Consider the following 22462-nt stretch of genomic DNA (forward strand, 5'->3'; position numbering starts at 1 on the left):
TTCCAAGTTGTTGGGGTTCATCTCATACTTCTGAAGGTTTGAGGGTGCTGCCTGTTCCATACCCCCCCTACTCCTCATCTAGCCTTTTAGGGGTACAAACAATAGTAATTGGGGCCTAGTGTGGTTGTGTACGTGCGAGATACATACACTTTTTTTGATCATATTTCCTATTCCGCTATTCAATAAAAACCTTTGAGGATCAATTGAATTGCGGGATAGTCTGTGTCGGTACGTGTGAGAGAGATCCACCTTTCCAAGTTGTTGGGGTTCATCTCATACTTCTGAAGGTTTGAGGGTGCTGCCTGTTCCATACCCCCCCTACTCCTCATCTAGCCTTTTAGGGGTACAAACAATAGTAATTGGGGCCTAGTGTGGTTGTGTACGTGCGAGATACATACACTTTTTTTGATCATATTTCCTATTCCGCTATTCAATAAAAACCTTTGAGGATCAATTGAATTGCGGGATAGTCTGTGTCGGTACGTGTGAGAGAGATCCACCTTTCCAAGTTGTTGGGGTTCATCTCATACTTCTGAAGGTTTGAGGGTGCTGCCTGTTCCATACCCCCCCTACTCCTCATCTAGCCTTTTAGGGGTACAAACAATAGTAATTGGGGCCTAGTGTGGTTGTGTACGTGCGAGATACATACACTTTTTTTGATCATATTTCCTATTCCGCTATTCAATAAAAACCTTTGAGGATCAATTGAATTGCGGGATAGTCTGTGTCGGTACGTGTGAGAGAGATCCACCTTTCCAAGTTGTTGGGGTTCATCTCATACTTCTGAAGGTTTGAGGGTGCTGCCTGTTCCATACCCCCCCTACTCCTCATCTAGCCTTTTAGGGGTACAAACAATAGTAATTGGGGCCTAGTGTGGTTGTGTACGTGCGAGATACATACACTTTTTTTGATCATATTTCCTATTCCGCTATTCAATAAAAACCTTTGAGGATCAATTGAATTGCGGGATAGTCTGTGTCGGTACGTGTGAGAGAGATCCACCTTTCCAAGTTGTTGGGGTTCATCTCATACTTCTGAAGGTTTGAGGGTGCTGCCTGTTCCATACTCCCCCTACTCCTCATCTAGCCTTTTAGGGGTACAAACAATAGTAATTGGGGCCTAGTGGGGTTGTGTACGTGTGATATACATACACTTTTTTTGGATCATATTTTCTATTCCGCTATTCAATAAAAACCTTTCTAGGGCAAGATCTTAAATTACAGAAATATGAGGAGACCGTCAAATAAGGGCCGTGGCCTGGGTCGTGGTGCTGCTGGTAGAGCTCCTGTTGCAAGGAGAGGACATGGTCGATCTGTGCCAGCTACACGCACAAGTGAAACACCTTCCTCAAGTGTGAGTAGGCGACAGAACCTGCATCAGTATTTGGTAGGGCATCAAACGCCCCTAGAAGTGATGAGGCCAGAACAAGTTGAGGCGATAGTAGATTGGTTTGCTGCTGACAGTGCCTCCAGTTCCTTCACATTGTCTCCCACCCAGTCTACTGCAGAAAGGTCAGAGTTGGCACCTGCAGCCAATGTCCAACCGTCTTTCACCTCACCCCCTTGCAAATCAGGCCAGCAGTCTGAGCCCCAAGCCATACAGCAGTCTCTTATTCTTTTTGAGGACTCTGTCAGCAGGGTTTCCCAGGGCCATCCACCTAGCCCTGCCCCAGAAGTGGAAGAGATTGAGTGCAGCGATGCCCAACCACTTATTTCTCAAGATGAGTACATGCAAGGATCATCGCAGCACGTCTCCGATGATGACGAAACGCAGGTGCCAACTGCTGCGGCGTTCAGCATTGTGGAGACCGACAAGGAGGGCAGGGGTGAAGACTGGGTGGAAGATGATGTGGAGGACGATGAGGTCCTCGACCCCACATGGAATGAACGTCATGCAGGTGACCTGAGTAGTTTGGAGGAAGAGGCGGTGGTCGCACAGAGCCACCAGCACAGCAGAAGAAGGAGCAGGGTGCAGAAGCGGAGCGGCCGTGCCCTAGACACTACGCCCGCTACTGCCCAACGCAGCAAGGGAACGAGCGCACCAAAGTCAGCTCAAAGGAGTTCTCTAGCGTGGAAGTTCTTTAGAAAATGTGCTGATGACAGGACACGAGTGGTTTGCACCCTGTGCAATCAGAGCTTGAAGCGAGGCATGAACCTTCTCAACCTGAGCACAACCTGCATGATCAGGCATCTAAGTGCAAAGCACGAGCTGCAGTGGAGTACACACCTTCAAAACCAAGAAACGTCTCTGGCTCATCCTGCTTCCTCTTCTGCTGCAGTCTCGGCCGCTCCAGCCACATCTGTAGTGATACCGGCACCTGCCACCACGCAAACAGACGATCTGTCAGCAACACCACCACCTGGGTCACCAACAACCATCTCCACAATGTCCCGTGGAAGCGTTCAGCTTTCCATCTCCCAAACACTTGAGAGGAAGAGGAAGTACCCCCCTACCCACCCGCGATCCCTGGCCCTGAATGCCAGCATTTCAAAATTATTGGCCTTTGAAATGCTGTCATTCCGTCTGGTGGAGACGCACAGTTTTAAAAACCTTATGTCGGTGGCTGTCCCACAGTACGTCGTGCCCAGCCGCCACTACTTTTCCAGGCAAGCCATCCCTTCCCTGCACAACCAAGTGGGGGGAAAATATCAGGTGTGCACTGCGCAACGCCATCTGTGCCAAGGTCCACCTAACTACGGATACGTGGACCAGTAAGCACGGTCAGGGGCGTTATATCTCCCTAACGGCACACTGGGTAAATGCAGTGGCGGATGGGCCTGAGGCGGATAGCAATTTGGCGCATGTCCTTCCACCACCGAGGATTGCAGGGCGCTTCAGTTTGCCTCCTGTTCGTAACTCCTCCTACTCCGCTTCCTCATCCTCTACCGCCTCCTCATCCGGACAGCGTAACACCTTCACCACCAACTTCAGCACGGCCAGGGGTAAACGACAGCAGGCAGTTTTACAACTTGCCTGTTTGGGGGACAAACCACACACCGCGCAGGAGTTGTGGAGGAGCATGGAACAGCAGACAAATGAGTGGTTGCTGCCAGCGAGCCTCAAGCCCGGCCTGGTGGTGTGTGATAACGGGCGAAATCTCATAGCAGCTCTGGGCCTAGCCGGTTTGACGCACATCCCTTGCCTGGCGCATGTGCTGAATTTGGTGGTGCAGAGGTTCCTTAAAAACTACCCCGATATGTCAGAGCTGCTGCAGAAAGTGCGGGCCGTTTGTGCGCACTTTCGGCGTTCTCACCCTGCTGCTGCTCGCCTGGCAGCGCTGCAGCGTAACTTCGGCCTTCCCGCTCACCGCCTCATATGTGACGTGCCCACAAGGTGGAACTCCACCTTGCACATGCTGGAAAGACTGTGCGAGCAGCAGCAGGCCATAGTGGAGTTTCAGCTGCAGCACGCACGCGTGAGTCGCTCTGCGGAACAGCACCACTTCACCACCAATAACTGGGCCTCCATGCGAGACCTGTGTGCCTTGTTGCGCTGTTTTGAGTACTCCACCAACATGGCCAGTGGCAATGACGCCGTTCTCAGCTTAACTATCCCACTTCTATGCCTCCTTGAAAAAACAATAATTCGGGCGATGATGGAAGAGGATGTGGCACAGGATGAGGAGGAGGAGGAGGATGAAGAGGTAACATTTCCAAGGCTTTCAGGGCAGTCATTCGCAAGGGGCTCCGAGGGTGGGTTCCTGCACACGCAAACGCCAGGGACGCAATTGTCCAGCAGGGGCACAGTTCTGGAGGATGAGGAGGATGAGGAGGAGGAGGAGCTGGAGGAGGAGATGGAACCATGTTCACAGCAGGGTGGCACCCAGGCCAGCTCATGGCCATCACTGGTGCGTGGCTGGGGGGATACAGAGGACACGGACGATACACCTCCCACAGAGGACAGCCTTTCGTCGCCTCTGGGCAGCCTGGCACACATGAGCGATTACATGCTGCAGTGTCTCCACAACGACCGCCGAGTTGCCCACATTCTAACTTGTGCTGATTACTGGGTGGCCACGCTGCTGGATCCCCGTTACAAGGACAACGTACCGTCCTTAATTCACTCACTGGAGCGCGATCGCAAGATGCGCGAGTACAAGCGCACGCTGGTAGACGCCATGCTGCTGGCATTCCCATCTGACAGCGGGGCCACAGTGGAAGCACAAGGCAGAGGAGGAGGAGGAGGAGGTCGCCAACGCAACCAGGGCACCGCCAGCACCTCAGAAGGCAGGGTTAGCATGGCCGAAATGTGGAAAAGCTTTGTCAGCACGCCACAACAAACAGCAGCACCAGCAGCTCAGATGGAACGTCTTAGCAGGAGGCAGCATTTTACCAACATGGTGGAGCAGTATGTGTGCACACGCCTACATGTAGTGAATGACGGGTCTGCCCCCTTCAACTTCTGGGTCTCCAAATTGGGCACATGGCCTGAGCTTGCCCTTTACGCCTTGGAGGTGCTGGCGTGCCCTGCAGCCAGTGTATTATCTGAACGGGTATTTAGCACGGCTGGGGGCGTTATAACAGACAAGCGCAGCCGCCTGTCCAGAGACAATGTGGACAAGCTCACGTTCATTAAAATGAACCAGGCATGGATCCCACGGGACTTTTCCGTACCTTATGCAGAATAGCAATGGATACCGACCTTACCCACCCATTGTTCCATTTTTGCTCTTTCTCACTCTTTTGGGGTGTACCCTCATTTAAAATTTTTGAAAAGAAGCAGTGTTGGCTACCTCGTCCTCCTCCTCAGGGCCAGATTAATGTAGGGGCTATTGGAGCTGCAGCTCCAGGCCCCTACCTTTTATATAGGCCCCGGGTTGGCCATATTCACTGTTACCGCTCTTCTGTCACTTGTAAACACAGAAGTCTGGCTTCTATGCTCGCTTCCCCAGGCAGCACCCTCAGAACCTCCCCACACAGCGTGAAGGCCGGACAAGGAGGGACAGTTGGCGATGCATGGATGTGTTTATGGGCTTCAGAGACAGCATCCCATGTTGAATTAGGCATGCATGGCTGCACCCTTCCTCCTCTGGGTGCATGGCAAGGCACGGCCCTTAAGGCCCTTCAAAATCCTCAGCACCAAGCCCATGATGCTGTTAATCCGGCCCTGGTCCTCCTCCACCGCCGCTTCCACCTACACCGCCCATAGGTGTGCGCAGCCTATTGCATTAAGGTGTGCACCCCAAAGTTGAAATACACATGCATGTGTTTGCCAGCAGGGAGAGTAATGTATCGGGGCCATGTACCTGTAGGCAAGGAGAAATAGAGCAGAGCAGGTCCCAGGGAGATCTTTCCCATCTCCTCACTGGCAATGCTATGTGCCCTAGGTGATTAGGGTGTGCCCAGGCACACCCAGCACACCCTGTGCGCACGCCTATGTCACCGCCACATCCACCACCACCTCAACCTCCCTCCTACTCCATATGGGCCTCGTCCTTCAGAGATGAAGAAGAACATTGTTTTATTTTTCTGTTTTTTTTTTGTTGTTTTAAGTTATTTCCCTATCCACATTTGTTTGCAGAGCACTTGCCATGCTCTTAATTACGTTTTGCTGCCATTTGCAGCACTCTAGCCCTTTCCTTTGGTGTTTTAGAGCCATTTTAGTGCCTTAAAGTTCGGGTCCCCATTGACTTCAATGGGGTTCGGTGTCCGGGAAAAGTTCGGTAAAAGTCCGGGACACGGACCCGGACTTTTTTTTAAAGTTCGGCCGAACCCGTCGAACACGGACATCTAGGTGTTCGCTCAACCCTAGTAGTAAGTAAACATACATTTTTCCTGTGTCTTTCTGCTGCTGGTAAAACATACTTTGGAATTATATGCATATCTTTTCTCCTACCTTTACTTGTCTGCCAGATATTGAAGTGGATCTGTACTGGCATAAAACTTATTTAAATCCCCAAATCATCAAAAATACTGTAGGGCAGGGGTAAGCAACCTTAAAGAGGTGAAGATCTACCTGAACAACATGGAAGAAGTCAAAAAATCACCGGGCACAGTGTTGCCACCTCCCACCTGATTTAAACCTCTAATTGCCGTACTACAGTGTCGCAATTGCTTGTACTGCATGGCAATCATGGGTTTAAATCAGGTAGCCAGGCAACATATCGCCTCCTCACCTCCTGTCAAATACACTTGGATCCCTTTTCAGAGAAGCCGAAGTGCCTGCTGCACTTGTGAAGAAGCACGTAGTTGCATTCGGCAGCAGCACCCTTAGGGCTTGTTCACATGTACAGTTGGTAGGAGGGGGTTTAAAACCCTGAGGTTGAGTTGCGGTTTTACCACCCCAAATCCCCACTCCCTTTAGTTGTACGAATTAAAACCCTTGTGATTTTTGGTGGGTGCTATCACCTGCCAATTGGGACCTATTCCAGTAAATGGGTCACTATGCACTCGCCTCATAACTGAATGCTTCTGCAGGGTCCAAGGGGGTTAAAACAAGTGGTGAGAAAGCAACGTAATGCTACCTGCTTTAACCCCTTGTCTGCTGTACTGCACAAGGATGCAGGGCACTTGCAGAGCAGCCTCATTCACTTAAATAAGTCATGCATGGCAGGTGCGGGGTGGGGGTGATAAAAACACATTAACTATGGGGTTTCACCACCCCCTCGAACTGCAAATGTAAATGAACCCTCATTGTTTTGGCCCCCCTAAAAGGCTACTTTTACAGTGATGTGCTGCGGTTTACCTGCAACTTTCCTGGGTTATCTGCACTTATTTGCCATAGACTTCTATTATATCCTGCAGGTATGATGCCATTTCTGAAAAGCGCGCCAAAAATCCTGCTTTCAGAAAGTGCAGAAAACCCAGAGGATAAAATAGAAGTCTATGGCTAAGTGCAGCAAACCCACAGGTAAGATGCAGGTACACTGCCATGCACCCATGGTGTGGGTAAAACAAAGTGCATCAGTGTGAAAGCAGCCCTATACTATTATGCCCAGTGCATTGCTTCACATTGACCTGAAGATCTCTTCTTTCTTGATTTTGTAGGTTTGCCCACTTACAAAGAAATAAAGGGTCTATAATTGTTATCATAGGTGTATTTTAAATGATAGAGACAAAATATCAACCAAAAATCCAGAAAAAAAAACACATAAAACAAATGCTTTAATTTAAGTTGCAGTTCAGTGAGAACATTTTTACTCACCATAAAATCCATTTCTCTGAGTTCATCGACAGACACAGCGCTCCATAAATCATAACTACAGGGATGTCCGAAAGCAGTGGCAAAAGTGAAATGAGGGGTGGGTAAAATAACCCAACGCTAAACACAAGAGCCCTAACCAAGACACAGAAGCCTTAACCGGTGTCACAGGAGCCCCATCTGAAAAATAAAAATTTAAAGAAAAACACACTTCAAGAAGGAACAGCCCCTCTTAAACAGCAGCCTGCAAAACCTTGCACCCAAAAGAAGCATCCCAGATGCCAAAGTATCTATTTTGTAGAACTTGGTGAAAGTATGCACGGAGGACCAAGTGGCTGCCTTGCAAACTTGAGAAACTGATGTTCGATGACGGAAGGCCCAAGAAGCAATCTGCGCCCAAGTAGAATGCGCTGTGACAGGAAAAGGTGGAACCTGACCTTTAATGGAATAGGCCTGAGTTCCCAATCTGTCTAATCCATCTGGAGATGGTAGCTAAAGAAGCGACCAGCTATTTTCTTGGTCCTTGTGTAACCACAAAGAGAGAGTCTGACCTCTGAAAGGACTCCGTAGCTACCAGATACACCCGAATCGCCCAAGCCACATCCAAGGTATACAAAGCAAATTCCTTTGGATGATGTCCTCATTCAAATGGAAGTCAGAATCCACTTTAGGTTGGAAGGACAGACAGGAATGAAGAACTACTTTATCCCTATGGACCACTAAATAGGGAGTACGACAGGATATTGCCAGCAACTCTGAAACTCTGTGGGCCAAGGTAATAGCCATCAAAAATGCCACCTTCTGGGAAAACCAAGGCAAGGGAATCTCCTGAATATTCTCAAAAGCAGGTTTCTGGAGAACTGAAAGTACTAAATTTAAATCCTATGGCGACAAAAGAACTGTACAGGTGGAGCCACATGTCGAACCCCCTAAATGAAGGTACAAACTAAAGAGTGCGTGGCTAGGGGTCGCTGAAAAAAGATGATCAAGGCAGACACCTGGCCCTTGATGGTACTCAAGACCAACTTCTGCACAATGCCTCCTTGAAGGAAGGCTAAGATCCAAGCCATAGAAAAGGATCGAGGATGAGCGCCAATCAACTCACAACAAGAAATGTACGTGTTCCACGTACAATGTATTTATATAGTACCAGGCTTTCAATAGCTGGGCCATTAAAACCAGTGACTGTAAGGCAGGATGGTAGATCAGTCCTTGGGACAACTGATCTTCTCGGAGAGGAAGCCCCAAGGGACGTTTACGGACAGTAGACTGATTGGAAGACCCTCGCCTTTGATTCCTTGCAGGAACCACAAAAGAAGCTTGCACTGAGGATGATACTGGCCTTACAGTGCCTCTAGGATGTCTGCGGCGTCTGCCAGAGGAACCCGTGACCTCGCCATAAACCTCCTGTTCAGCCGAACCTGCTGAAGGACCTGCAGGCAGGACTGTGCAAACAGAACTGCCTTGAAGGTGGATACCACCAGACCCAGAACCTGTTTGCAAGTCGGGAGAGAGAACTGTCTGTGTGACAGCAGTCGGTGAATCACAGCCTGTGGTTCCTTAAGTTTGTTGAGAAGGACCACCCTAGTCAAAATTAAAATAAGACCTAGGTAATTCAATTCCCTTGACAGGGATTGGGGTGACCTTAGGTAGTTTGGACGTCATCCGAACCTTTGCAGGAATTATATCCACACAAAGAGACTCAGGGCCTAAAAAAACCCAAAATGGACAAAGTTTGCCTCCCTTTTTTGGTACCCCCAAAATAATTATTTTGTAGATGCTTTTGACGCTCATGAAGGAGGTCCACGGGGCCGGAAACCAGCTAAGATGTCCCCCCACCCCAGTAATGGGTGAGGGCAGACCTTCATGCAGAAGGAGTCTTGTCTGCGGTCCGGAGAAGCCAGCTCTAGGCTTACCAGACCAAGGTTGCTTGGAACCTCCCAGGGAAGACTTGAAGGATTTATTTACCTTATTCTCAGTCCCGGGAGCGTGAAAGAATTTTCTGTGGGCTGAGAAATAGACGAGGCTCCTTCCCTTTCCTAGATTGTGTTCGGAAGGTTCTCTTCCCCCCTGTGAGACCCTTAATGATGTAATCCAGAGTAGCTCCAAACAGGCAATTGCCTTGAAAGGGCAGATCATTGAGAGCTTTTTTAGAGGCTTGGTCTGCAGACCAATTCTTAAGCCAGAGTATGCGTCTAATCACCACTGCCGAAAGGGAAAGCTTAGACAGCACAAGAGCTGTATCCAAAGCTGCATCACAAATAAACTGCAGCCCGTAGACCAACTGGTCCGCTAAATCAACATAGGCAGCGGGAACCTGCTCCCTCCCAAGACCCTGGCACAAAAGTTTGGCCAATTCAGTTAGGGTCTGAGGCCAAGACTGGTCGCAATGCCAAACCAGCCAAATTAAATGTGCTGTGTGCCACAGCCTCTGCTTTCCTGTCAGCCGAGTCTTTAAAGGACAGGGATTCCTCTACTGGGATTATGGTTGCTTTATTCAACCTGGAAAGCCGGTCGTCTCCAGCTAATCGCAGAACGAAGGAAAAATTGTCGCCGTGTCGTCATCGGGCTACACAAACATGGCCGCCAGCCAGAGACCAGCCAAACCAAGGGAAAAAGGCCATCGTGACGCCATCGGGCTTCCCAAACATGGCTGCTGACCGCTCAATATGCAGAAGCATGCTGCCGGGATCCTCTCTGTGCCTTCCACAATGATGCGCCCCCTGCAAAGGGACCCCCCCAAAGGTACTGTGCTCCACCAGGTGGTGAACACATTTAGGGGAACTCCGCTGTGTACTCTGCACCACCAAACCCTCTGCACTGGGACCCCCAAACTGCACTATACCCACACATAGTAGAGATTGCACCTAGGGGTCTCCACTGTGCCCTCTGAACTGGAACCCCCCCCATACTGTCAGGGCAGGACACACACCATCTGAAGACCTTACAAAAGAGGACTAGTGGGGGAGACCCCCTCTCCCACTGGCACAAGAATGATGAATTGGTGCACGCAAGTTGGCAAACGCACTGTTGACAGATGCGGCCATTCCCTTAGCCTTTAGACGACTGCTGCTGTATTCACCAGATCGCTGGATTGTCATCAGTTTTCCTGTGTTCCTGAGCCACTGTGCATGCACCCCTGGCTTCTTCTACTGACCCTGCTGCTCTCTGATCTTCGTGTATGACCCCGGCTTGCATTACGGACTTTGTTACTACTTACCTGCTCTCCTGTGTATAATCTCGGCCTGTTCCTGTTACCTGCCTCCACTACTGATTCATACACATGTATGACCTCTGGCCTGACATCCGATACCATTTCCTGTGTGAACTGTTGCCAGGTACGCACATCTGGAGGTCCTGAGAGACATCTGTCTTACTGTGCATCCGATCATCCCAGTATTTATCAGGTGATCACTGGGCCAGCTCCTCAGTACATAACTGGCAACCTGTGCTTCTTTGGGCACTGCACCTCCTGTACCATCTTCAGGGGTGTACTGCACTTAGCTCAAGAAAACAAAGAAAAGGGGTTCCCCTAAGGGTATGGGACTTTTAAGGCACTAAATATAGTAAAAGAAAGTATGTAAGTAGAGTGTTTAACAGGTAATATATAATTTTATTAATAACAATAAGAAATCTAAAAACAACGAATGTTGTACAAATACATAAATATGGGCAAGCAGATGGCAAAATATAACACAGCTGCAGAAACGTGCAAGAAAATCACAGTCAAATACCCAACGCGTTTCGAAGCTATTCGCTTCTTCTTCAGGGGTAATTCAAATACAAAATATTGCACATAGATTTCTACAATAGAAATAACATAGAGACATGTTAGAGGCATTTAAATACATTGTAAAACTTTGCAGAGTCTTAGAAAAAAAGAGAAAACAATTCTGGGTAAATACATACTTGCATAATCTCTGACTGTGTTAGGATAGTTCTGCTTGCACAGGTTAAAACCAATTAGGCGGACTCAGTGCTTCTCTGTGTGTCCCCGGTAAAATATAAATGGTAGACAAGTCCCTTACAGGTCAAAGAGACCTGTAACTGAGGGGATGACCACCCTCAAATAAATGGCCGAGGACAACCTTTTGCACTTAGCTCAAGGGGAGCCCTCCAACCAGGTACGTGACAATCATAATCCATCTTGGAATATGATTAGACCCGTCCCTGTGTACTGAGAATTAAGAATCCAAGCAGTGCACGTGATTGGGAAGACACAGGAGGCCTTGTTATCAGCAATACATAACCATTCTGACTTGTACATTGTGCGTTAGCAGACAACCAATGGTGACTTTGTACTGTAAATCTTGTGAAAACCTAAACCTCTGAGTGCATTGTGGGGAACTAGGATTGAGCTGTATTCGAATATTTTTAATACTAAATGAAAAATTCCAAACATGTTACAAAATACAGCAACAGTTATGAAGTGCAGGCCGCAGCGCTGCTGTCACTGTAGCTACACAACCCTGGGCACTAACAGACCACCCACACTGTTGCAGTTCCTCCCCCTTCCCTGCTGCGAGGGGACTTTGCAGCCATACAGGGAAGGGAAAGGATGAGCTTGTCACAGGGGGCAGCCACTGGAGAAAAACCACACCCTTTAAAAGAATTACAGTGCTCAGAGAGCAGGGGAAAATATGTATGCTTCCATTGGCCACTGTTGCGGACTGAAGCCACACCCCTTTTATAGCCACCCAGGGTAAGGACAGAAAAATTTAGGAATGTAGTCGACAAGAAGGCAACCCTTGTTTAGAAATGACTGTGCTAGACTACAAATCCAATGGAACAATGCGGTTAAGAAGGAGGAAAAGGACTCGCTGCTGGGTACAGCCTTACAAAGTTAGAGAGAGAGAAAGGGGTGATGCACTGGGTGTTTTTGGGAATAAACTCCTGCACCTGTCCAGTGACTGCTGCTGCCAGAGGGACGACTGTATGTGTAAAGAAAACAGTGTCCTGGAGTGGAGAAACCCATGAGTCTGTAACTGGTGGGAAACTGTTTCCCATTTCCATGCCCAAATGGGACCTTGCTTAAGTTGCAGCTTCCAAGTCTGCGTTGTGAAAAAATCCTAGAGGTGTTGCGGAAACTTCTACCTGTGAATTGAGTGGGGAACCTCAGATGAACCCAGTGAAGGAACCAACTGAGTGCCTACCCTTAACATTTAGCTCCAAACCCAAAGGACATAGGAAACAGCAGCAGAAACCAAAAACTCCACCTAAAGAGTCAACCGCTGTTTCTGAGTGACTGTCCAACTCAGGTCCTCAGGTATTTCACGCAGGGAAAACAATGCATACAGACCTCCTAAAACCAAGCCAAGACATCAATGAAGATATCATCAGAGTAAGAGTGGAACTGAAGTATAGGCTGCTAGTTCTGCTGTCCCAGCTTTTTCAGGAGAGATCCCTAACTTAAAGCGGTTGTAAACCCTAAAAAAAAAAAAAAAACCTGCAAGACAAAGGCATAATGAGCTAGTATGCATCGCATACTAGCCCATTATGTGTAACTTACCTTAGAACGAAGCCCCGACACGGACCCCCGGACATCGCTGCGGGCGCTGCCATGATCCCTCGCCGTCTCTTCCGGGTTCGGCGGCTCCGGCGCGGTGATTGGCCGGAAGAGACGGCTCCGGCGTGATGATTGGCCGGAGCCACGATTTTCCGGCAAGCTCCCGGCAAACAAAATTGAAGGTCCCCCCGGACCTTCAGAGCGCATGCGCCGCTCGTGCGAGCGGCTGCATGCACTGCAAATATCTCCTAAACCATGCCGGTTTAGGAGATATTATTTGTACCTACAGGTAAGCCTTATTATAGGCTTACCTGTAGGTAAAAGTGTCAAAATGCGGGATACTACCAATTTAGTAGGCCTCCATGTATGCCTGTTTAAGGTATCCTCACAAAGGCTCATCCTGATTCAGTTAGGGAAGGGACCCTATAATACAGAGACTTCTAACTTGTTTGAAAAAAAAATACAGAGACTTCTATGGTAACACACAGGTCCCAGAAGGCAGCGGAGGGCAGGGGGGGGGGGGGGAGGAAAATCCGGAGAGGACGTACCTCGATGCAGCGGTGTAGGATAGAAGGCTAAGAATAGCCTTCTATAGCTAAGAAGAATAAAAAGAATAAAAAAAAAAAAAAGGTACAAAATGCCCAAAAAAAAAAAAGAATATCCAAATATGAGGGGGGGGGGGGGGGGGTATTGGGTGCTCAATTGAATTACACCTAGTTTGATCATAGCCTGGAACTCGGCTTTAAATTATAACTAAAAGTACTTGCTGCCTTTTAACATTGCCTTGGCCTAGCAAAACTTGTTCACAAAAGGTTATAGGGTCAACTACTCTACAACCTAATAAGAACATTCAGTACTGCATGCTTTCCCTTTAACTATATAGCCGTCCATTATGATTATTATCTCCTATTTATGGAGTGCTAGTATTTACTAAAAGTTCGAAAGCAAATGACCCCACTGGAGCAGCCTGCTTTTGATTAGCTGTCCCCTATCAGCATCCAGAATTAGACCACACAATTGTTCAGAAGGACTGGGCTTAGATAGAGGAAAATGGCCTGAAATGATATGAGAAATCAGATGGAAACTATTGTGTTCACATGTGTAGTAGAATGTGGATTTTCCTAGCAATGGCTCCATATGATGGGTTAGTTGTGCACAGAAAAAATAGCAGATCATAAAGATGTGAAGCATTGGAATCCTGTGTTTCCAGAAGAGTTTATTTCCTATTCTATGCTCTCTGGGAAAAATGCACTCAGAAAGGAACTTTAATGTGTTATAAAGAGGAGGGAAAGGTTATATCTGTGAAATAGTAGAGTCTGGATATACTGCAAAGGAATCAATTGACTTAAAGCTTAAAGGGTAACTCCACCTTCGGGGGGGGGGGGGTATAGCAGATAAAAAAACAATAATATAGCGTATACAATTGCGACACAAATCATATTGTAATTCAATGTTAATAAAAATGATCTTTCCTTTTCAATCTGCAGCCGCTGTAATTTTTTGTAAAATGCAATGCAATATGGCTACCTGGAGGTGTTCTGTACACAGAATGTACTGACAACACCCCAGAAACATTTCCTGCTTGTGTGATTTGCTCACCAGTTTTCCCAGATGTCTACACTAAGATACAAGTCAGATTTCTGGCATCCCTTGCAACAAAAATGTCATTTTTGGTGAGATACTCCCAATAGGAACACGTCAAAAGGGATGCAGGCCCAGCAGCTTTCCTCATTAGAGCCCTGCAGCTGCACAACTGGTTGATAATTAACCACTTTACCACCGGAGGATTTTGCTGCCCTACGTCCAGCCCACTTTTTGCGATTCGGCACTGTGCGACTTTAACTGACAATTGTGCGGTCATGCAATGTGGTACCCAAACGAAATTTACGTCCTTTTTTTCCCCACAAACAGAGCTTTCTTTTGGTGGTATTTGATCACCTCTGCGCTTTTTATTTTTTGCGATATTAATAAAAAAAGAGCGAAAATTTTGAGAAAATTTACATTTTTTAACTTTGTCTTTTCAAAAATATCCAATATACTCAATGTATGTCATATTTTTTGGCCAAAATGTATTTAGCTACATGTCTTTGACAAAAAAAATCTCAATGAGTGTATTTTTATTGGTTTGCGCAAAAGTTATAGTGTCTACAAACTATGGTGTAAATACTGAAATTTACGCAGCTTTAATTTCTGAATGCCTATCTTATTTCATGAAGTGCTAAAATGGCAGGACAGTACAAACCCCCCGCCCACCCAAACTACCACTTTTTGGAAAGTAGACATCCAAAGGAATGTTCTGAGAGGCATGTTGAGCTCATTGAATATTTCATTTTTTTGTCACAGGTGTTTGAAAAATGACTAAAAAAAAAAATGTTTTTTTTTTTACACAAAGTTGTCATTGAAATGATATATTGCTCACACATGCCATGGGTATATATGTAATTACACCCCAAAATATATTCCGCTGCTTCTCCTGAGTACAGGGATACCACATATGTGAGACTTTTTGGGAGCCTAGCTGTGTACGGAACCTCGAAAACCAATCCCCACCATCAGAATTTCAAAGGGCGTACATTTTTCATTGCATTTTCTCACTACCTATAACGGTTTAGGAGGCTCTGAAATGTCAAGATACCACAAAACCCCCCCAAATGACCCCATTTTGGAAAGTAGACACCCCAAGCTGTTTGCTGAGAGGCATGGGGAGTCCATGGAATATTTTATATTTTGCCACAAGTTTTGGGAAACATTACAATTTGTTTTTTAATTTTTTTTTCTTAACACAAAGTTGTCACTAAAAGATAAATTTCTCACACATGACATGGGTATATGTGGAATGACACCCCAAAAAACATTCTGCCGCTTCTCCTGAGTATGGGGATACCCCATGTGTGAGACTTTTTGGGAGCCTAGCTGTGTACAGGACCCCGAAAATCAATCACCATCTTTAGGTTTTCTAAAGGCGTAAATTTTTGATTTTACTCCTCTCTACCCATCACAGTTTCGGAGGCCCTGAAACTTCAAGATAGCACAAAACCCCCCCAAATGATTGCAAAGTAGACACCCCAAGCTATTTGCAGAGAGGCATGGTGAGTCCATGGAATATTTTATATTTTGCCACAAGTTTCGGGAAATACAGTCAGGTCCATAAATATTGGGACATCGACACAATTCTAATATTTTTGGCTCTATACACCACCGCAATGGATTTGAAATGAAACAAATAAGATGTGCTTTAACTGCAGACTTTCAGCTTTAATTTGAGGGTATTTACATCCAAATCAGGAGAACGATGTAGGAATTACAACAGTTTGTATATGTGCCTCCCACTTTTTAAGGGACCAAAAGTAATGGGACAATTGGCTGCTCAGCTGTTCCATGGCCAGGTGTGTGTTATTCCCTCATTATCCCATTTACAAGGAACAGATAAAAGGTCCAGAGTTCATTTCAAGTGTGCTATTTGCATTTGGAATCTGTTGCTGTCAACTCTCAATATGACGTCCAAAGAGCTGTCACTATCAGTAAAGCAAGCCATCATTAGGCTGAAAAAACTAAACAAACCCATCAGAGAGATAGCAAAAACATTAGGTGTGGCCAAATCAACTGTTTGGAACATTCTTAAAAATAAAGAACGCACCGGTGAGCTCAGCAACACCAAAAGACCCGGAAGACCACGGGAAACAACTGTGGTGGATGACCGAAGAATTCTTTCCCTGGTGAAGAAAACACCCTTCACAACAGTTGGCCAGATCAAGAACACTCTCCAGGAGGTAGGTGTATGTGTGTTAAAGTCAACAGTAAAGAGAAGACATCACCAGAGTGAATACAGAGGGTTTACCACAAGATGTAAACCATTGGTGAGCCTCAAAAACAGGAAGGCCAGATTAGAGTTTGCCAAACAACATCTAAAAAAGCCTTCACCGTTCTGGAACAACATCCTATGGACAGATGAGACCAAAATCAACTTGTACCAGAGTGGTGGGAAGAGAAGAGTATGAAGAAGGAAAGGAACTGCTCATGATCCAAAGCATACCGCCTCATCAGTGAAGCATGGTTGTGGTAGTGTCATGGCGTGGGCATGTATGGCTGCCAATGGAACTGGTTCTCTTGTATTTATTGATAATGTGACTGCTGACAAAAGCAGCAGGATGAATTCTGAAGTGTTTCGGGCAATATTATCTGCTCATATTCAGCCAAATGCTTCAGAACTCATTGGACAGCACTTCACAGTGCAGATGGACAATGACCCAAAGCATACTGCAAAAGCAACCAAAGAGTTTTTTAAGGGAAAGAAGTGGAATGTTATGCAATGGCCAAGTCAATCACCTGACCTGAATCCGATTGAGCATGCATTTCACTTGCTGAAGACAAAACTGAAGGGAAAATGCCCCAAGAACAAGCAGGAACTGAAGACAGTTGCAGTAGAGGCCTGGCAAAGCATCACCAGGGATGAAACCCAGCGTCTGGTGATGTCTATGCGTTCCAGACTTCAGGCTGTAATTGACTGCAAAGGATTTGCAACCAAGTATTAAAAAGTGAAAGTTTGATTTATGATTGTTAATCTGTCCCATTACTTTTGGTCCCTTAAAAAGTGGGAGGCACATATACAAACTGTTGTAATTCCTACACCGTTCACCTGATTTTGATGTAAATACCCTCAAATTAAAGCTGAAAGTCTGCAGTAAAAGAACATCTTGTTTGTTTCATTTCAAATCCATTGTGGTGGTGTATAGAGCCAAAAAGATTAGAATTGTGTCGATGTCCCAATATTTATGGACCTGACTGTATATTATTATAATTTTTTTTTTGTTTTCTTACACAAAGTTGTCACTAAATTATATATTTCTCACACATGCCATGGGTATATGTGAAATGACACCCCAAAATACACTCTTCTGCTTCTCGTGAGTACAGGGATACCCCATGTGTGAGACTTTTTTGCAGTCTAGCCGAGTACAGGACCCCGAAAATCAATCACCACTTTCAGGCTTTCCAATTGTTGATTTCACTCCTGACTACCTATCACAGTTTCGGAGGCCATGAAATGCCAAGACAGCACAACCCCCCCCCCCCCTCTCAATGACCCCTTTTCGGAAAGTAGACACCCTAAGCTATTTGTAGAGAGGCATGTTGAGTGTTTTGCAGATCTCACTTTTTGTAAATTGAAAAAAAGAGGGGAAAAAAAGCATTTTATTGTATTTTCTTCATTTTCTAAAAAAAATGAGAGATGCAAAATACTCACCATGCCTCTCAGCAAATAGATTGGAGTGTCTATTTTGCAAAATGGGGTCGTTTGGGGGGGGGGGGGGTTGTGCCATCTTGGCATTTCATGGCCTTCAAAAGTGTGATAGGTAGTAAGGAGTGAGATCAACAATTTACGGCCTTAGAAAGCCTAAAGGTGGGGATTGGTTTTCCGGGTCCTGTACGCGGCTAGACTGCCAAAAAGTATCACACATGGGGTATCCCTGTACTCAGAAGAAACAGCAGAATGTATTTTGGGGTGTCCTTTCACATATACCCATGGCATGTGTGAGCATTATATCATTTCCTGACAACTTTGTGTAAAAAAACAAAAAAACAAAAAAATAATAATACTTTTCCCGAAACGTGTGGCAAAATATAAACTATTCCATGGACTCATCATGCCTCTCAGCTAATAGCTTGGAGTGTCTACTTTGCAAAATGGGGTCATTTGGGAGGGGTTTGTGCTATCTTGAAATGTCAGGGCCTCTGAAACTGTGACAGGTAGTGCAGAGGTAAAATAAGCAATTTACGCCATTAGAAAACTTGAAGATGGGGATTGGTTTTCGGGGTCCTGTACGCGGCTAGACTGCCAAAAAGTTTCACACATGGGGTATCCCTGTACTCAGGAGAAGCAGCAGAATGTATTTTGGGGTGTCATTTCACATATACCCATGGCATGCCTGAGCAATATATTATTTAGTGACAACTTTGTGTAAAAAAACAAAAAAAACAAATTGTCATTTTCCTGAAACTTAGGGCAAAATGTAAAATACCCCATGGACTCAATATGCCTCTCAGCAAATAGCTTTGGGTGTCTACTTTCCAAAAAGGGGTCATTTGGGGGGTGTTTGAACTGTCCCGGCATTTTATGCTCAATCTTACCCAAACATCACTCACTCTTCTAACCACTTGAAAACCAAGCCTTTTCTGTGACTTTTTGTTTACATGAAAAAATATTTTTTTTTTACAAGAAAATTACTTTGAACCCCCAAACTTTATATATATTTTTTAAAGCAGAGGCCCTACAGAACAAAATGGTGGATGTTGCAATTTTTTTTGTCACACGGTATTTGCGCACACATTTTCCAAACGCAATTCTTGTGTAAAAAAAAACACTTTTTTATATTTAATGCAGAAATACACTATATAATTCCTAATTGTTTGGTAAAATTTAAAATATGATCTTATGCCGAGTACATAGACACCAAACATGACATGCTTTAAAAATTGCGCACTCCCGTGCAGCGGCAACAACTACGTACGGTTTTAAAAGCCTTTAAAAGTCTTTACAGGTTACCACTTTGGACTTACAGAGGAGGTCTACTGCAAGAATTACTACCCTCGACCTGGCGTTCGCAGCGATACCTCACATGCATGGTGCAATTGCGGTTTACATATGACACTAGACCAACCCTTGTGTGTGCATTTGCGCGCAAGCACGGGGGGACAGGGGGGGGGCTTGATTTTTTTTTTTGTTTTTGCTTTTTTATGTTATTTTGACACCTTTTCTTTCATTTTTTTTTTTTTTTTAAATCATTTTTATTGTTATCACAGTGAATTTAAATTTCCCCTATGATAGCAATCTGTAGTGACAGGTACTCTTTTTTAAAAAAAATTGGGGTCTTTTAGACTCTAGATCTTTCCTCTGACCTTAACGCATCTGACCACACCAAAATTGGTGTGATAAAATGCTTTCCCAATTTCCCAATGGCCCTGTTTATTTCTGGTGAAACAGAAGTCATGAAATGCTCGTAGCTTCCGATATCTTAGGCCATAGAGATGATTGGAGCCATTCTCATCTCCAATTAGCTCTATGGTTAGATAATTGAACCACCAGCTGCACTCTCGGGTTAACCGGTGGGACAGGAGAGCCCGAGAAAAACCACGGAAGGCGGCTGAAGGAGGCAGTGGGGGGGGGGGGGGGGTGTCCCCTCCCACTGCATGTAAAAGCAGTCTAGTGGCCAATTATGCACTAGGATTGCTTTTACATGTAAGCCGACCGCTGGCTGTAAAAAACGATACCAAGATGATGCCTGAATCTGTAGGCATCATCCTGGTATAACCACTCAAAGTTTAGCAACGTACCAGTACATTGCTGGTCCTTGTTTGGCATATAGTGTAGGTTTTTTTTTTTTTCATGCAGCCTGTGGGCTGAACGAAAAAAAAAAAGAACCTATCAGAAATCAGCACAGGAATAATGTGTAGTATTACCCATCATTAACCACCCAAACATCCACCCACTTAATTTAATGACGGGTATACACGACACTATCCACGTACACCTAAATAGTATTTTAACTGCAGTGCTGAAATCAGAAAATCACCACAGCTGCTGCCAGCAAAGGTATCCATATATGCTGAGCGCAAACACTGTTTGTGTCAGAATATATAAAATCAATGTGGCAGCTGACGAGTACCTGCAAGAGAAACAGGTTCACAAAAGAATGAAAAACAAACAAAGTACAGTAAACGTACAGTAGGAAGTGTAGAAGAACATATTAAATGACTGACACGACAACTGTTTTTGGCTTTTTTATGTATTTTTTTTTTTCTTCAAACATCGAGTTCCAGGTTCCAGGTTAGGGTCTCTCAAAATGACGATAGCCATCGAACATCTTTTGAGACCCTGTGTAAATGTGCCCTAAACTGTGCCGTGCTGTACTCTAAGCTAATAATCCACTAGTGTGTGGTAGCGACGGAAACAGTCACCGTGGCAAAGACCAGGTCGGTCAGGACAGTCGGGACTATAATTCCGGGTGTCACGCCTAAATCCGCGCTTGCTGCAGACACGGCATCTTTTTTGGGGGTATCGTTGGGTAGGGGTACTCGGGAGGAATTCCGGAAAATGCCTCTAATGCAGCCGGCTCACTGCACCTGGTTGGGGAATTGGGGCAGGAGCACCAGCTGAATACAGAAGGGCTCTGATTATCTCTTCTTGGAATTGAAAGAAGGATAATGTTCCAGCAGACGCTTTGTATAAGACAAAAGCGTTGTAAACAGCCAACTGAAATAGGTATACAGACACTTTTTTGTACCAGCGTCTGGCCTTACGGGCAATTAAGTACGGTCCCATCATCTGGTCGTTGAAGTCCACCCCTCCCATTTTACGGTTATAGTCGTGGACACAGAGGGGCTTCTCAACAACAACACTGATGACCGTAGTAATTTGGACTGCCGTGTCTGGGTGAATGGAGGACAGAACGAAAACGTTCTGTTTGTCCCTCCACTTCACTGCAAGCAATTCATCGCACCTCAAGCAGGCTCTCTCCCCCGAGCTCATTGGGGCATTTACTAGCCGTTGGGGGAAGTCCCGGCGATTAGATTGCACGGTGCCACAAGCGCCAATTTGCAATTGAAAGAGGTGTCTAAAAAGTGGCACGCTTGAATAGAAATTGTCTACGTACAAGCGGTACCCCTTTTCGAATAAGGGTGAGACCAAGTCCCAAACTATCTTGCCGCTGCTCCCTATGTAGTCTGGGCAGTCGGGGGGCTCCACAGTGCTATCTTTTCACTCATAGACACAGAAATTAACTGTATAGCCTGTGGCCCTGTCACACAGCTTATACAACTTGACCCCGTATCTGGCACGCTTGCTGGGGAGATACTGTTTGATAGCAAGGCGGCCAGTAAACTTAATCAGGGACTCGTCAACGCAGACATCTTGTTCAGGGGTAAACAAGACTGCGAACCGCTGATTGAAGTGGTCTACAAGGGGCCGAATTTTGTGGAGCCGATCATATTCAGGGTCTCCCCGAGGACGACAGAGTTAATTGTCGCTGAAATGCATGAACCAAAATATTTGTTCGTATCGAGCCCTGGAAATAGCAGCAGAGAACACGTGCATTTGATGAATTGGGTCAGTGGACCAATATAACCGCAATTCATTCTTTTTTGTAATGCCCGTGTTGAAGGAAAGGCCCAGAAAGGTTTTAAACTCGGGAATCGTAATAGGATTCCAGGCGAATGGTCTGGCAAGGGGTGAATTTGCGTTGGCAGCGATGAATTGTTGAGCGTATAAATTTGATTGGTCCACAATAGATCTGAAAAGATCTTCAGTGAAAAACAGCTCAAAAAAGTTAATGGGAATAAAACCAACTGTTTCCACTTGGATTCCGGGTTGGGCAGTGAATGGGGGAAGTACTGGCGCTGTGGAATCTGTGGGCTGCCAATTAGGATATGCCAGCGCTTCAGGGAGGACACTATGGGCTCTACGGGCCTGTCTTCGGAAACGCAGTGGCTGCGGGCCGCTACTCGTGCTAGCCACCGCACCAGCTTCAACTGCACTTATGGGACTCGCCAGGTCACTAAGTGATACTGCAGTGCTGGTTGTAGGTCCAGGGTGTACTAGACCACTCGTGCTTGCCAGATCACGAGAAGTGTGAGCAGCACTAGTACTGGCACTCTGCTGCATACGAGAAACTCCCGGTTCTTGAATCTCAGCAACTCCAGAATGGGGTCGGGTACACCTGACCTTAGCAGGGACCCCTCTGTCGACTGAGCTATCTGTCAGGGAGCCGCTGCTGTCATCGGGTTCATATACTGACCCTGATTCTGCCAGTGAGGCTTCCCCAT

Source organism: Pelophylax lessonae (genome assembly GCF_965119305.1).
Source record: "Pelophylax lessonae genome assembly, chromosome: 2".
Classification (NCBI taxonomy): domain Eukaryota; kingdom Metazoa; phylum Chordata; class Amphibia; order Anura; family Ranidae; genus Pelophylax; species Pelophylax lessonae.